Source organism: Callorhinus ursinus, unplaced genomic scaffold, assembly GCF_003265705.2.
Source record: "Callorhinus ursinus isolate GAN/ISIS: 27379988/994484 unplaced genomic scaffold, GSC_fseal_2.0 scaffold53, whole genome shotgun sequence".
In the NCBI taxonomy this organism is placed as follows: domain Eukaryota; kingdom Metazoa; phylum Chordata; class Mammalia; order Carnivora; family Otariidae; genus Callorhinus; species Callorhinus ursinus.
In genome coordinates, this window is record NW_027397115.1 from 3,013,381 (window position 1) to 3,025,199 (window position 11,819).

Consider the following 11,819-nt stretch of genomic DNA (forward strand, 5'->3'; position numbering starts at 1 on the left):
TATTTCGATCTGATTCCGAAACCGATTATGCAGTAATTAATACCCATCGGTACAGTGCTCCGGGCCTGGAGTGGACACTACTCCCCATCTACAGAATGATTTGCACACATCACTTTCCTGCTCCTTCTCGGGTTTGTTTGAGCTTTGGCATTTCTTTAGAGCCAGATGGGCCTAAAATAGAATAACTGAAATAAAAATGGGCGTCCTCCAAATGAAACGTCCTCTCTTGCCTTAGAGTAGACAGACCCGAGGTGATAGTCCTACCAAATGTGAGAACAAAACCTGGAAATGAAACTACTGGGGGCTTTTCGGGGCTTTGCACTAAAAGTACAAAGGGCAGTGCACACACTACCCCGGACACCTCGCTTCCAAAACACCGAGGCCTGGGGGTAAAACAACCGAAAAAGCAGCGTTCCTGGTATTCGGGGGTTGGAGGAGGGGTGCGGACGGGGGGCACCTGTGCCACGCAGGAATCGGACACGGGCACAGCAGGACGTGGAAGGTTGGGGTCCCAGGCACTCCCGAGAGGGAAGCTGCGCGCCTCCTTCGGGCACTCCAGACTCCGAGAGCGGTGACGCGGAGGCTCTCCTCCACGCAGGGCCTTCTAGACCTGGGTTTGACCCAAAGACCCCGCCTCGGGTGTAACTTGAACAAGTTGTCTCGTCCACGCCGGCAACTTTTCCCCCAGGCAGGTTTGGAACCTGGGCAGGGCAGAAACGGGCCAACCCCCCCATCCCAGGCCCCGGCCGTCCTTCCCGCAACAGCTGTGGCCGAAGCAACCCGTAGGGACAGAGATTCCTCCCAGCCCTGGGGCAGAGCCCCTGAGGGGCTGCGCGCCTCCGTTCGGGGAGCCCCGTGGACCTAGATGTTTCCGAACCGCTTGACAAGGGCCATTCATTCCCCAGGCAGCGCCCGGGTCACCGGCGTTGCCCCCTCTGCCAGGGGCATGCGTTCAAGGCAGAGCGCGGCTTCCGCGAACGGGATGGAAGGCGGCGCAAACAAATCCTCAATCTTCCCGGCCCTGGAGACCCTGCCCAAACACGCGCACCCTCGACTCGGGGCTGGAACCCCGGCACGCGGGCGCCCGCGTCGGCGTGCTGGAAGCCCCAGCCCTTCCTTGAGCTCTACTTTACTTCTTCTCTCTGCGGAAAGCAGGGAGCGAATGGCTCCCGCACCCAGGACGGACCTCCCTCCAAAGCCCCCGCCCCTCGCCGCGGGAAGACCCGGGCCTGCGTGGCCGCGCCCCTGGGCAGCCACAGCTCCCGGAAGGGTGCCCCCTCAGGACCCTCCGAGGCTTCGCAGCCGCTTAACTGTAAACAGAACTAGGGGATCCCGGGGGTGAGCCTCGCAGAACGCCACGCAAAATCGTGGGTATGGGGATAGAGGGTGGTCAGCTGCTCCCCTCTGTCGCCCCCTAGGGAGCCTGCGCTCACACACGCTTGAAGCCCGGACCCGGGCCCCCAGCACGCTCTGATGGCCCAAGAAACCCGAGTCGCGAGAAGCGGAGGCGTCTGCGTAGAGGCGCAGGCGGGAGTCTGCAGCCTCCTCCAACTTCCCACCCCCGCAAACCAAGGAAGGCGGCGGAGCAGGTAGAGCTGGATTGGGGTTGGCCTGAGACTTTTCCCGCCCCAGGGAGGGGGCGTCTGAGCTGCAGGTGGAGGCCCCAGAGCGCCCTCGAGGACGCCGCGCTGCGCGCAAGGTGTCTGTCCCGCCCCTTGGAGCAGCGTGAGCTCCCGCAGAGACCGCGGTTAAGTGGCCAGCCGGGTTAAGCAGAGCCGAAAAGCCGGGGCCTGCAGCAATCGAGGAGCTTGCCCCTTCACGCATCCTACCCTCTATTCCACAACCTCCGTTCGCGGCACCGTCACCCCACTGGACAGACACACTTGGCACCAAAGAATACCCCCAACTCTCTAAGCCCACTAAAGGGGCACGCCCTGGGGCGCCACATGCATCATTTCACAGCCACTCCAAAATAACAGCAATAATACAAAAATAGTAGGTTGTTTTGATAGTGTGCAAAGCGCCCGCCGCGCACGCATAGAGGCTTCTTACTTGACCCGGGGTCCAGCCCAACTCCATTTACTGCTCACTTCTAAGCGCACGGCTGCAGGCCGGGTGCTTGAAGGGAGGGGCTTCACGGCCTGTAGCCCTTCCTCGAAAAATCTGCTTCTCCCAGAGCTGAGGGAGCCTGCAGGACCCAAGATCCAGGGAGCGCCCGGGCCCATCTCTGTCCCGGGTCTAGTCTGGCCGCTGATTTGAAGCGCTCGCCCAGCGCAGAGGTCGTGGGTATAGTCTCTAACTTGACAACCACAACCCCATTTCTCAGCAGGCGAAGGTGAATTTTTGGTCGTCCAACTACCTCAAAGCCGCAAACATGCCTGCTATTCGAGGCCACCTCCCTAGCGGCTCTCTTGGAGACCTGTTAGAGACAAGCCTGGCTCTCGGCCGCCCCCCCCACGCCGCCCCGGGGGATCGCCGCCCTCCAGAGGCCACGCTTGGCTGCAGAGTGCCTGTCACTTCCCCAGTATATCCCAGGGCCCACCCGTACGCAGCCTAACCGCTCCGAGCGCAAGCAGGAGGACCAAGGCTCCAGTCCAGCGTCCCCGGAGGCCTTCTCCGCTCGGCGTCCGAGAACACCATACACCTCCAGGCCAACTAAGCCCGGCGGCCTTAACGCATTTCTCTGTTCGCCTCCAGGCGACGAGGAGGCCCAGTGGGGCCAGGGGCCTGGCGACGCGGACTCGGCTTCTGGCGCCAGGAGGGGGCAGCGCCCGGGAGCCACCCTGCGCCCCCACGCGCGCCCTCCCCACCCAGCGGGCATCCTCCCGCATGCCTCTCCTCCCTGCCGTCTGCCCTCCACCCAACACCTCTCTTCTCACCCTTAGGAGCTGGAAATTCATGCCGCCAGCTCTTCAACCTCTGTGAGTTGAGGATTTTAAGAATGGGAGCAACGCTGGAAGAGATCCCCAAGGGCCGAGTCGTGTGCCGAAAAGCGCTCCGAGGTTTATTTAATTAACGGAAGGGGGAAGTGCAGGGGGGTGGGGGGGTTCAATTCACAGCCAAAACCGGCTATCGCGATTGGAAGACACACCTGAAAGGTCGTCGTTACTCCTCCCCTGCCCTCCTCCCCTTGGAAACAGTAAACTCGCCAATTGAAAAGGGTCTTCCCTGGCGTTTTGAATGATCTTTACGCCTGTATGACAAGCAGTACGCACGAGGACTGCTTCCATCATGAAATTCTCTTCAACGTCGTCTACAGCGTGCTGGCAAAGGACATTTTAAATCTATCTGGTCTCCAAAGCTAGATCTATTAACATTTCCGTGAATTCTCAGACATTCGGACTTGAGGCACCTCACAGGTTTCCAGGTCCAGCTAAAACTGAACCAAAGGCGCAGTGAATTCCCTGGGGGAGAAGGAGGTGGATGGATTTGGGGCGTCTTCCTTAAGTGCCAGAGAAATTTGCCTGCACCTTGGTTATCCCCGCTCTTTGCCTTAAGAACAGAGGTGAAGTGCTGTTGTTTACAAAAACAAAACCCCCCAAAACAAAATAGCGAAAACAACACAACAGCGGAGAGCCCAGTAAAATGCAGTTTTCTTAAGGAAGACCGTCAGCACAGAAATAAATGCCATTTGTTGGCTGTATCTTCAGTTTGAACCTCCTGGGGCCGGCTGAGATCACCCAGACCAGCAGGAGAAGTTGGATATGCTCAGCGATGGTCCCTCCTTCCCTGGGTCCTTGATGGTTTTTACACAGAACCTGCCCAGGCAACCCAAAGTGCTTTTTTTTTCCCAGGGAGGTGAGTTGAAAACTTATCCAAGATTCCTTTACATATGCCTTTAGAAGAGAGAAAGAAAGGGGGGGGGGCAGAAAAACTTCAGGTTTCAACCCCACCTACTGGTAACCGCTTCCAGTTGCTCTGTTTTCCAGTTATCTTCAAAGGCACGGTTTTTTTAAGTGCACCAAGAGATTTTCATGCTACAACCACCCATAGAGGGAAATGTACATTTTTACATTTCTCAAAACAAAAACAAATACAGGCACAGCCACAATTTAGTGTAAGGCAGTTTAAACATGGTTTCTTAGCCCCCACCAATTTGGGCAAAAATAGTCAATACAAAACTACGGGGAAACTGAGCTTGGTTGAAGATATAACTAGGATTTTGATCGTTAATATTCTTCTATTCTAGGATCAACACATGCTGTGCTTCTGGTCCTGTTATAGGAATAGCTACAAGGGCCAGAGGCCACACAGTTTTGGGGTGGCCACACCCAGGCAATAGAATGGGGCTGGGGGGAGGGGTGTGGAGAGAAAACTGACTTTACTTCCTTATGGTTGGGGTTTTGTTTTCCTTTGGGAGGGGGGTTGCAATTAATGTGTCTTGCTTTAATTTTTTTTTAAGTTTTTATTTAAGTAATCTCTACACCCAGCGAGGGGCTCGAACTCGTGACCCCAAGATCAAGAGCTGCTCACACCTCCGACAGAGCCAGCCAGGCACCCCTTGTTTGTTTGTTTCTTTTATTGTTGTTGTTGTTGTTTTAATGAACACACTAATCACCATTAACATCCTGAGTTTATTTCAGAATTTCATCCAGAGAGGAAGATTTGTATGTTGTTGTTGTTGTTGTTGTTGTATGTTTCTGGTCCTCTGTGTCTTAGTTTCATAATTAAAAAATACAATAGCCATTGTTAATATCCAAATGTAATGTTTGACTCCAGAACCTAGAGCACCTCATACTGTCACAATTCATAGTCGTGAAAACCTGGCACTGGGGCAAGGTTTCAACCTCCCCACGGTCTTTCTCTGGTGGGGTCTTCAGGGAAACTGGAGTGGGACCCCTTTTGGAGAGCTCTCGGCTTCCCCAGCAGCCCCGTGGGTCCTTTCACCTTTGCCCACTCTTTTCAATCCGACAAGCTGGGTTTCAGTATCTTCCGTTTACCCCCGGCATCTTCCTCACGTGGCACACAAACGTTGGTTTCCCTGGACCTGCTCCCAGGCTCCTGAGTTCTGCGTGTAAGAACTCATTTCGGTGGGGCCTTCGGCCCAAAAACAACAACAACTTTAAAAAGCCAAAATGGCACCATGGCAACCCAGGGATTCAGAGGGGAAACCCTAGCCAGCAAAAATCAACACCAAATTAAAAGCAGAACCTAAAAGAAAGAAAAGATATAATTCCTTAGATCCACTCTATACTATGAAATAAATACCTGTCTCCAACCCTTTTGAATACCAGGCACACCAACCAAAAAAATTGTAAAGACTAATACATCTATATATACATTTTCCTCACCTGAACAAAATCTTTAGCCTCCGAAACTAATAATTAGAAATGCCTTGTACCAACATTTCCCTTTTCTAAGAAGCTTAGATATGCTTAAAGAAGATTCAGAACACGACCCTGCCCTAGTTTATCCTATTAGGCAATAATGAGTGTTTATTTTGCTGGAAGATGTTTCTGTTGCTGCATAAGCAAACCAGTTACGACCAAGTCCAGTTGCATTAATTTGTCAGTTGGAAAGTTGTTAAGCATTAGAATCTGGGACAGAGCACAGAGCAGTGATTCCCAAAGGGAAGTCCACGTCCAGGAGAATCTGTAATACCTGTGTGAAAACTCAATTCTCAGGGGCCACCCCAACCAGACTCACTGAATCTAGAGGTCCAGGGGTAGAGCCAGCAAACTCTGTTGCGGCAAACCCTCCAGGGCATTCTGGTACACGCTGAAGTCGGGGACCCAGTGGCATAAATGATTCCTAGGAAAACAAGTGTGAAATCATTTCCTCCCTTGTTCGTATGTGAGACTCTGAAACTGTGTATAATGAATCAAACTTGCATGTTCCCAAACCATAACCGTGTAAATTGGATTCCTCTATCCGTCTCCAGGGTCTAGGTCACATGAACTCTTTTTGTATTGAAAGGTTGTTCTTTAGTCTTATCACAAATTTGTCTTTTAAACAATAGACCCTACTCAAAACCACTCATTCTTTTTTTAAGATTTTATTTATTTGTGGGCGCCTGGGTGGCTCAGATGGTTAAGCATCTGCCTTCGGCTCAGGTCATGATCCCAGGGTCCTGGCATCGAGTCCCGCATCGGGCTCCCTGCTCCTTGGGAGCCTGCTTCTCCCTCTGCCTCTCTCTCATGAATAAATAAATAAAATCTTAAAAAAAAAAAAAGATTTTATTCATTTGTCAGAGAGAGAGGGAGAGCACCAGCAGAGGGGAGAGGCAGAGGGAGAGGGAGAAGCAGGCTCCCCGCCGAACGAGGAGCCCGACACAGCACTCGATCCCAGGACCCTGGGATCATGGCCTGAGCCACCCAAGCATTCCTCAAAACCACTCGTTTAGATTTTGATTTTGTTTTGTTTTAAAGAAACAAGTCTTTCATTCACGTGTACATGTCGTAAAAATTCAATCATTTGCGTAGACTTGGAGGAAAGGTGGAGAGGAGGCAAGGAAGTTTAAGTCTTTTAAACTTTTAAATATGAACTTGTAAAAAAAAGAGCATCTGTTGGCTTCTTCCTGTCTATGTCCCTTCCCCCACCCAAAGTATTAGATTCTAAATCCGATTTCTAATTATATCCAGGAAAACACTGAGGCCCCAAAAGAGGTGATTGTTTACCAGAAACCAAGTCTTCCCCAGCCCCATCCCATCCAAATACCCAAGTCATCTGTTTCTTCTTTTGGACCCTCCGTCCTTCGGACAGGTCCGAAACCACAGGCTCCCCTCAACCTGGACCAGCTGGCTGCCCCTGTGAGTCTTGGTGACCCCAAAAAGAAGGGCAAGTCAGTTTACTTGCAAGGTCAGTAACAGGAGGGTAATGACCAGCGTTGGAACCAGGGTGAGGGAGCAAAATTTAAGACACCAAAAAACTCAGTAATCAAGACAACATTTTAATGCAGGATTAAAAAAAAAAAAAATCAAAGGAGCACAAATAAATCCTTGATGAACAAAATACCGAAATTGTAAATGAAGACAGGCTGTCTGTTTTGTGACCCAGTGGTAGTGTGTAATGGGAAGAATTACTTCCGAGCAGCCCCCAGTCCCAAGCCTCTCTGTGTCCCCATGCAGGTGTCTGGTGAGAGATGCTGCCCGGCGAGCAGATTGGGCATGCAGGGGCTTTGTACTGAGCCCTGCTTTTGACTATAGAGCTTTATTTTAAATTTTTTTTTAAGATTTTATTTATTTACTTGACAGGGAGAGAGAGAGCACAGGCAGGGGGAGTGGCAGGCAGAGGGAGAGGGAGAAGCAGGCTCTCCACTGAGCAGGGAGCCTGACGTGGGGCTCGATCCCAGGACCTTGGGATCATGACCTGAGCTGAAGGCAGATGCTTAACCGACTGAGCCACCCAGACACCGTTTGACTATAGAGCTTTTATTAATTTTTTTCCAAGTGGGAGGATATTTTATAAGCATATATAAGCACACCTGTTTTTCCTTTGCCTCAGGCTCCAAGCATTGCCTTGCTCTGTCTGGCAGGGCAGTGGGGGGAAGCCAAGGCCCCACCATCCTAAACACAAGAAAACAGGGGGCCTAAATGCTTGAACATCCTGTGGTATTCAGGCTTGCCCGTGGTGATGGAAGGCTGGTGGTGTCTGCCTGTCCTGAAATGAGCCACACCTCTGTCTCTTACTCCCGTGGTTAAGACCACAGGGTTGGGAGCCCAGCCTCCTCCAAATCCCAACTCTTTTTACCTTCAGCCAAGTACTTCAACGCTCAGTGCTTCAGTGTTTACATCTGCAAAATGGAGAGGGTAACCCTATCTTGTGGGGTTGGCGACTGATGATTAAATGAGATGATGTATGTAAAGTGTTTAAAACAATGCCTGGCAGGGGCGCCTGGTGGGCTCAGCTGGTTGAGTGCCCAACTCGATTTCGGTTGGAGGGGGTCTTGATCTCAGGGTTGTGAGATCAAATCCTGCGCTAGGCTCAGTGCTCAGCGTGGAGTCGGCTTTTCTCTCCCTCAGCCCCTCCCCTGGCTCTGTGAATGAATGAATGAATGAATGAATAGGATAAAACAATCCCTGGCATATAGAAGCCTAATGTCTATGAAAGCTTCCTCATTAGGCTTTTTTTTTTTTTTTTTACTTTTATTTGGCTTTTTTCTTATGTCTGCTAGCTGACATGTACGACACCATGTGTGCCTTTACTGGTCTAAGCTTTTTGCTTGTGTTCTCTCATTTAATCCTCATAGGAACTCCTTGAGGTGGGGACTATTACTTTCCTTTTTTTTATTCAAATCCTTTGTATCACTTTATTTATTTTTTCGGGGGGGAGGGGCAGAGGGAGAATGAGAGAGAGAATCAGCATTGCAGAGCCTGATGTGGAGCTTGATCTCTCGACCCTGAGATCACGACCTGAGCTGAAATCAAGAGTCTGACGCTTAACCCACTGCGCCACCCAGGCGTTCGTTACAGGATTTTTTCTCCATCGGTGCCCGCGGTCCTTGGCCATGCCGCTTCGAAGGGTGAAGAGGTAGACCAGAGTGGGGGGCAGCAAAGCAAGGTTTATTGAGCTATAGCAAAGTGATAGTACAAAGCTCCCGAGGAGGGAGGGTACCTGAGAGGGTTGCCCTTTACTTTCCTCTTGGGGCTTGTAGGAACGCAGGAATATAGCGGTTGAGTAACAAGTTTGGGGCCAGGCAGGTGGCAGAGAGGGGTAAATAAGACACGAGGTGCTAAGTTGTGGACGACTAAACACACACCCTAATGAGTCCAGTTGTCTCTTGAAATTGCCTGTGGCACAGACAGAAACATGGCCACAGGCTGTTTAGGGCCTGGGGGCCCCCAGGGAGAGGGCTGGGAGACTTTCTGGGGCCTGCAGAAATGCAGGTGTACCTTTCCCAGGTGTGATGCCTCCCAGCGGAACCAGGTTCATCCGAACCTGGGGTAGCTAGTGGCACGATCTCTGGTCTCCTTTACACCCCCATCAGTAGGATAGAAAAAGTGCCGATTTCCTTGCAATCACAATGTGGGAAGAGAGGCTTTTACCAACGCTTCATTTGGGCCAATCGGGTGGCCCCAAGGAAAATGCTACACCTGATTTGCATCTTTTCAAATATTTGTTGGTCATTTGTGTTACTTCTGCAAACCATTAGTGCTGCTTGCCCATTTTTCTATCTGGGTATCTTTTCTCTGATATTTTTTATTTTTTTCTTTAAAGTTTTTTTGCTTTTTTTTTTTTTTGAAGTAAACTCTACTCCCAATGTGGGCCTCGAACTCTACACCCCCAGACCAAGAGTCACATGCTCCCCCAAATGAGCCAGCCCCTGTCGGATCTTTGTTCAACTACTTCCAGAAATTGTAGTTAATGTTTAAATCTCTGATGCAGTGGAGTTGGAGGGGGCATGTATTGGTGGTCTAAGGTAGACAGACCTAGTTTTTATTTTTTTATTTTTTCCAAAGGAGAGATGATACCCAATTGCCTTCACAGTGCAGATGGAGCGAACTGAAATGCCACTTTTAATCACATAAGTTGACTTCTATAAACCCATGTGGATTTTTCTGCCCCTTATCTGTTTCCTTTAATAGTCTGTTCCTATGCCCATGCCAGACTCAGTTTCGGTGATTGTACCTTTTTTCTTCTTTTTTTTTTATTATGTTATGTTACTCACCATACATTACATCATTAGTTTTTGATGTTGTGATTGTACCTTCCTTTTGCCCTTGTTTCCATATCTGTCTTGTCTCCTTGATTCAAGTCTTCCAGAATAGTCTCATGATCAATATGTCACGTTCTTCCCCACCGCCTCACACAAACTCGCACACACACACACACACACACACACACACACACACGCAAATCTTGCCTCAATTTTGAGTGGGATTACTCAGAATGTATAAAGATCTGGTATCTTTTTTCTTATTTTTTATTTTTTAAAGATTTTATTTATTTATTTTGACAGAGACAGAGAGACAGCGAGAGAGGGAACACAAGCAGGGGGAGTGGGAGAGGGAGAAGCAGGCTTCCCGTGGAGCAGGGAGCCCGATGCGGGGCTCGACCCCAGGACCCTGGGACCATGACCTGAGCCGAAGGCAGACGCTTCACCGACTGAGCCCCCCAGGCGCCCCAAGATCTGGCATCTTAGGTCTAGAAGAAAAAGGAAACCACCAGACCTGAGGCAGAGCTCCTAGTTAAAACGTGGCTCTCAACAGGGTGATTTTGTCCCCAAGGGGACATTTGGCAATGTCTGGAGATATCCCTGGTTGTCACAGCTCAGGAGAAGGTGCTCCTGGCATCTCGTGGGCAGAAGCCAGGCAAAGTGCTAACACCTGACAGGACACAACACAGCCCCCCAGGACAGAGTTACCTGGTCCAAAGTGTCAGCAGCGTCGAGGGAGGTTGAGAAACTCTTGAGTTACTTTGATTTGTTAATCAAAATCCAGATGGGTGACCCGGAAGATGGCCAAAATGGCAGAACGCTCAGTGACTCACCTGCAGCTCTGGCCTAGGGCTTCTTGAGCTTCCGCGGGTGGCAGCCCTGGACGGGGGCGAGGCAGCGCTGAGGCTCCCTGCCAGAGGTGAGGCTGAGGCAGCACCCGGGGTCAGCGCTATCTCCCCCTCCTCTTCGGTACACTCCTACAATTGTGGAAATCACAATTAGCCCTTGCAGTGTATATATATATGTTTCTTTCCTTTCTTAAAGTTTTAAATCAACTTTATTGAAATTTAATGGCATACCATGAAATGCACTGATTAAGTGTACAGTTTGATGAGTTTAGAAAACCAAGATACAGAACATTTCCATCACAGGGCACCTGGGGGGCTCAGTAGGTTGAGCATCTGCCTTTGGCTCAGGTTGTGATCCCCGGGTCCTGGGATCAAAGCTGGCTCCCTGCTTAGCGGGGGAGTCTGCTTCTCCCTCTCCCTCTGCCCCTCCCCCCGCTTGTGTTTTCTCTCTCTTTCTCATTCTCTCCCAAATAAATACTTAAAATATATATATATTTCCGGGGCGCCTGGGAGGCTCAGTCGGTTGAGCGTCTGCCATCGACTCAGGTCATGATCTCAGGGTCCTGGGATCAAGCCCCACATCGGGCTCCCTGCTCCGCGGGAAGCCTGCTTCTCCCTCTCCCACTCCCCCTGCTTGTGTTCCCTCTCTCGCTGTGTCTCTCTCTGTCGAATAAATAAATAAAATCTTTAAAATACATATGTATATATTTCCATCACCCCAAACAGTTCCCTCCTGCCCCTTTGCAGTCAGTGCCCCTCTACCCCATCTCCAGTCCCTGGCGACCATCAGTCTTCTTCCATCACTATAGATTATTTTAAACTGTTCTCAAGTGTCAACTGTCATAGCAATAAAATGTACACAAGTATGTACAGTTTACATCCGGCTTCTTTGTTCAGCATGTTTTGGGGGTTTATCTGTGCTGTTGGTGTACTGGTGTTTCTTTCCTTTGCAATGCTAAGTAATATTCCGTTGTGTGTATACCACAGTTTGTGTATTCTTTTGCCTGTTGGTTGATGGACAGGTGGATTATTTCCAGCTTGGAACTTGTCTTAGTCAGCTCAGGCTGCTGTAACAGAATACCATAGCCCAGGTGGCTCATAAATGTCCTACATTGCTTTCTAGGCTGGGAAGTCCAAGATCAAGGCTCCTGCAGATTCAGTTATCTATTGAGGGCCTGCTTACTGGATCATAGCTGGCCATCTCCCTGTGTCCTCACATGGTGGAAGGGAGCTCTCTGGGGCCTCTTCTACAAGGGCACCAATCCCATTCATGAGGGTTCCACCCTCATGACCTAATCTCTGCCCCATGGCCCCACCTCCTACTGCAACACACTGAGGATTAAGTTTCCGTGGCTGAATTGGCGGGGGGGGGGGGG